Source organism: Mus pahari, chromosome 10, assembly GCF_900095145.1.
Source record: "Mus pahari chromosome 10, PAHARI_EIJ_v1.1, whole genome shotgun sequence".
Taxonomy (NCBI): Eukaryota; Metazoa; Chordata; class Mammalia; order Rodentia; family Muridae; genus Mus; species Mus pahari.
In genome coordinates, this window is record NC_034599.1 from 31,944,377 (window position 1) to 31,950,376 (window position 6,000).

Below are 6,000 nucleotides of genomic sequence, written 5' to 3' on the forward strand. Positions count from 1 at the left end.
AGCAAAAAGTAGTCAAAAGCATTAAAATGCACATTAAATAAATCTGAATAGATTGATTTAATCTATTCAGAGCTAATTTGAATATAGCTCTGACACTATTCAAACCAAAAGACGTGAAGATGGAAATATGAAATGGAGATTAAGGGGTATGTCATTTAGAATGAAAATGTAGCACATTTTATTCAGACCTCCGTAGAGAGAATGGAAGGGAAGACATTATTATTTTTAAAGATTTATCTTAGGGCTGGAGAGATAGGCTGGAGGAAGAACACCGAATGCTCTTCCTGAGGTCCTTAGTTCAAATTCCATCAACCACATGGTGGCTCACAACCATCCGTAATGAGATCTGATGCCTTCTTCTGGTGTGTATAAAGACAGCTACAGTGTACTTACATATAATAAGTAAATCTTTTTTTAAAAGATTTATCTTATTTTTCATTGTATGTGGTGCATATAAGTGCAGGTGCCGTTGCAGGCCAGAGTCATTACAGGTGTCACATCCCTTGGAGCTGCCTGACAAGAGTCTAGGAGCCCAACCTGGGTCCTCTAATAGAGTAGCATGCACTCTTAACTGCTGAGCCATCTCATCAGCCCCAGGAAGCTTTTTATGTGTGTGTCTTTTCTGAGACAGGGTCTCAGTATGCTGCCCTGGCTGCCCTGGCTGCCCTGGCTGACCTGGCTGCCCTGGCTGCCCTGGCTGCCCTGGCTGCCCTGGCTGCCCTGGCTGCCCTGGCTGCCCTGGCTGCCCTGGCTGCCCTGGAACATTCTATGTAGACTATTAGGCTGGTTTCAAACTCAAAGAAACCTGCTTGTTTCTGCCTCCTGAGTGCTAAGATTAAAAGCTTGGTTTAGCACATCCAGCCCGGACAGCCATTATTTTAAAAGATAATAGATCATTCTTTCCTTCTTAAATTTTTTTCCTTTATTTTTATTTTAGGTGTATGGATGTTTTGTCTGCATGTATATCTGTACACTCATGCATGCAGTGTCTTTAGAGGCCAGAAGAGGACATGGGATACCCTGAATAGAAGCTACAGACATGAGCTACCATGTGGGTGCTAGAAATCAAACTCAGGTCCTCTGGAAGAACAGCCAGTGTTCTTAAGCACTAGGCCATCTCTCCAACCCTAGATGTTTTCTAAAACTTATAAATACATGAAATAATTAACAAGCAATAAATATGCATAAATGGTAGTAAAAATTCAGTAAGCCAAAGACAAAGTGAAAAATCTTAAAAGCAGAGAGAGAGAGAGAGAGAGAGAGAGAGAGAGAGAGAGAGAGAGAGAGAAGAGAGAAGAGAGAAGAGAGGAGGAGAGAGGAGAGAGGAAAGATGAGAGAAGAGAGAGAAATGAACCTTCTACCTTTAGAAGACAGTAATGGTGAACATCCTTTGGAAGTAGAGCAATTTCTTTTAAGAGAGCAACAAAAATGACTGCAAACTAAGAGTATGTTGCCTAGTAAAAACAGACTTTCCTATATGAGAATAAAGTAAATATATCATCAAATAAAACAAAACCTGGGTGTTCCCATGAATATCAAAGGAACTTTTCACAGAAATACATGACAGAAAATTATTCCAAAGTAAAGGCTTGAGAGATGAGGACAGGCAAATAAATGATAAATAGATCTGATTAAGGCCTTTAAAAATGATAGTGTATAATCTGCAGTCCTCAAATAGGCAAATAATAGGACTTAAGTTGAGAGGATTCGTCAGAATTAAACTATTTCAACATATTTGAATTTTTTGGGAAAGAGGAAGTGGTTAAGGTAATAACTTCAGGTTTTAATAAATATTCATAGAGAAGATATGAATAACAACTAAAGATCAGAAGTCCAAAGTGAAAATTGGCTCTGTAAGGAATTTCAAGCCAGCTTGAACTGCATGACATATATCAGTTTATACTTTTATATATATCGGTTTATACTTTTAGTACATATATCCACATAGTACACCTACTATGATTATAATACAACCCACATGTTATATATTATATTTTTATACATTACATGTATATTTAATTCACCAATAAAGAAGGAAGCATATTGAGGATACAGATATAAATCCAATCCATTCTTCAACTTCCAAGAAAAGAGAAAAAGAGGATAAAAAAGAAAATGTAGACAATACAAAACAGAAAAAATAATAATAGGAAAAGAACTAAATTGTAAATGATCTAAATTATCCAGTGAAAATACAGAGGTATGTCAGATTGCATTTTTTTAAATCCTTACATTTGCCATTGAATTGAAATACATTGGAAACAATGGTTTGGAAAGGTTGAAAGTAAAGTTACTGGAAAAGATAAACAAAGCAAATGCTAAGCAAACTAAGCTGCGTTACTATTTACATAAAACAAATGGACTATAGGCTGGGCGTGGTGATGGCACACTCCTATAATCCAGGCTACTCGTACGTTAAGGAGGGTCAAAAAGTCAAGGATTGTCTGGACTACGTGAATGCAAAGCCAGTCTGGACAACTGAGCAAGACTTTGTCTCAAAATAAATTACAAAAGGTGAGAAAAGGAACTAAGGTAATTCAGTGATAGCACCTGTCTAGCAATGCATAGACTCCATACTGCAAATTAGAGTACTACAAAAATAAAGAGGATGTCTGTAAGGGTCTGAAAATGGCTGAAGAAAGACCCCAGACTCAGATAGTATGCAAAGACAAAAAGAAAGCGGTTATTCTGCAGAAACATCTAGCATACAAGAGTTACTATTGCTTCCAAATGGCAACACCCACAGAGACATTCCAGTTCCTTTTATAACAGGACTGCTTAAATGCTTCTGAGATAACAGCAGACTTCTAAAACTTAGGGCACATTCCAAGGAGTTACAGAAATCATTAACTGAAGGTCATAAAGAAGGTATACACTACAGGACCCAAGGTGCAAAAACAGGAGAGAAGATATTAACTGAGTTTGTCAAAACTTTAAAGATTTATTTATTTATTATATGTAAGTATACTGTAGCTGTCTTCAGACACTCCAGAAGAGGGCGTCGGATCTTGTTACGGATGGTTATGAGCCACCATGTGGTTGCTGGGATTTGAACTCCGGACCTTTGGAAGAGCAGTCAGGTGCTCTTACCCACTGAGCCATCTCACCAGCCCCTTGTCAAAACTTTAATGACAGCTTAGTTACAATCTTAAACTTTCCATGACCCAGTAAACTAGTGACAAATAGTGAAAGTTAAGCCAGATAATTGCTCCTAGTGCATATGCATGTAGGCATTCTCTGTTATAACCTCTTTTTCAATGTATGACTGAATTTATGTGTAGACCTGCAGTGAGTTTTTTTTTTTTTTTTTCACCATGTGGAACCACGCCCCGGGCATTTTTTTTTTTTTTTTTTTTTTTTTTTAAATTAGATATTTTCTCTGTTATCCCCTTTCCTGGTTTCCCCTCAAAAACCCCTATTCCCTCCCTACTCCCCCTGTTCACCAACCCACCCACTCCTGCTTCTTGGCCCTGGCATTCCCCTACACTGGGACATCGAGCCTTCACAGGACCAAGGGCCTCTCCTCTCATTGATGACCAACTAGGCCATCCTCTGCTACATATGCAGCTGGAGTCATGAGTCCCCCCATGTGTACTGTTTGGTTGGTGGTTTAGTTCCTGGGAGTACTGGGGGTATTGGTTGGTTCATATTGTTGTTCCTTCTATGGGACTGGCTGCAAATTCCTTCTGCTCCTTGGGTCTTTTCTCTAGCTCCTCCATTGGGGACCCTGTAAGTAGAGAGAACAAAGGACAGATATAAGTCCCCCTCCCCTTTTCTCCCTTCAACTTAGAGAAGCATAATTCCCTGCCTTTACCTAGCTTCCTGCTGTGTCAGTATTGAAGCCAGCCTTAAAAAAATGACTAAGTCAGGCAGATCAGCTGCAGAAGCAGAATACCTTACACTCAGGATGGATAGCAATAATCCATTGTCACGGACCACCCCAGTCAGGTGAGTATGGGGGTCTCTGGGACGAGGGTCTTCGAGGCTAGGTGGGTAAGGATTTGGTGGTCACAAACAGAAACAAACACAGAGGCAGTTTGAATCTGAGTGTATTTTGCAGTTCTCAAACAAGGGTTTTTATGTATAAAGAAACAAGTATTACAACTCTGAGAAGATGTTTAGTGAAACAGTCAAATAAAACACATATTGTTATAACCATTTGACACAGTAAAATACAAAATCATCTAAATATTACAACTTCTAAAAAGTGTATTTAATAAAACTGTCAGGTAGAATGGATATTATTATAATCATTTGGCACAGTAAAATACAAAAATCATCTAAGGCTAGTGACAGTTTTCTATACAAAAATCATCTAAGGCTAGTGACAATTTTCTAAGAACAAGTTAATAAATCTTTATGATCAGTTACTGTTTAACATCTAATACCTGATTTTTTTAAGTCTTTAAAACATAAATTTAAACTATTTTAATTTGTTTATTTAAGGCTTTCTTAAACAATATATCAAAATTACTTCCTATGACACGTTTAGCCATATAAAACTTTATTGTTGAGAAAGTTTTTATTTATTAATAAATGCTATCTTATACATGATTTATAAAGTAAAGCACTGATTTTCGCAGAGATAAAGTCATGGTTAGTGACTCCATCTCAAGGGATGGTTTCTTACCCAATATTCTCACTTAAGATCTTAGCCTAAGCTATCAAGAACATCTCATAAATAAAAAAGGAAATAAAAAAGATAAAACAGGTAAGTTGCCAAGAGAACTACGGCTCAATATTTTACGCCAGCCAAGAGTTCCACAACCAGTTCCAGGAGGCCTCCTTCTTTTAAAGTTTTCGCCTCAGTCTATAAAACTTGTCACACACGGGGGCTGGTGAGATGACTCAGTGGGTAAGAGCACATGACTGCTCTTCCGAAGGTCCGGAGTTCAAATCCCAGCAACCACATGGTGGCTCATAACCATCCGTAACAAGATCTAAAGACAACTACAGTGTACTTACATATAATAAGTAAATAAATAAATCTTTAAAAAAAAAAAAAAAACTTGTCACACAGAACCTTCTGGGGTTGGTATGACACTCCATTGTCTAGTTTCTGAGTGGAGATAAAACGAAAAATGAACTCCTTTTATCTACACAGAGAAACCCTGTCTCAAAAAAACAAAAATCAATCAATCAATATTAAAATAAAAAGAACATCTAGAAAGATATGCAAGCAGGAGTGTAGCCTTACTTCTTGCTTGCCTGAGTCAGCATCAGCTACTCCTGACTTTCTTATTTATCCATTTTGTTATCACTGAAACGAAACACCTGAAGCCGGTAAACCTTATAAAAGAGAAGGGATTTATTTGATGATCAGTTCTGGAAGTTCAAAGATATGTCACTGACATCCACTCAACACTGATGACAATAACAAAACCATGTGTGGGTGTGAGAGATTCCCCCAGAACAGGAAGCTTAAGAGTAAATCAGCGGCCAGGCTCAAGCTTTAACAACAACTTGCTCTTTAGGAGGAGAACTCCAGGAGACCAGAATTCCCATCACCTTTCATAAATTTTTGGCCACATTAACAGATTAAAGAGACAAATCATCTCAATACACCACAAAGCAAATATTTGTAAAATATAATGTTTATTCTTGACTAAAAGTTTTTAGTTGTGCTAAAGAGATGGCTTGGTGGTTAAGAGCACTGTTTATTCTTCCAAAGGACCGGAATTCAATTCCCAGCACACACATGGCAGTTCATAATTGTCTGTAACTCCAGTTCCGAGGGACCTGACACCTTCACATTAATGCACATAAAATGAAATTTTAAAAGTTATTTTTAAAAAGTTTTTAGTAAAGTAGAAAAGAAAGAAAGGAAAAGGAAACTTTTAAGTTCTGATAACAGCTACAAAACCCGCAGTGAACATTATTAAGTTATACATCAGAAATAACCCTTTTAGGCCACCAACAGATTGGGAAAGGATTTTTACCAATCCTAAATCTGATAGAGGACTAATATCCAATATATACAAAGAGCTCAAGAAGCTGGAC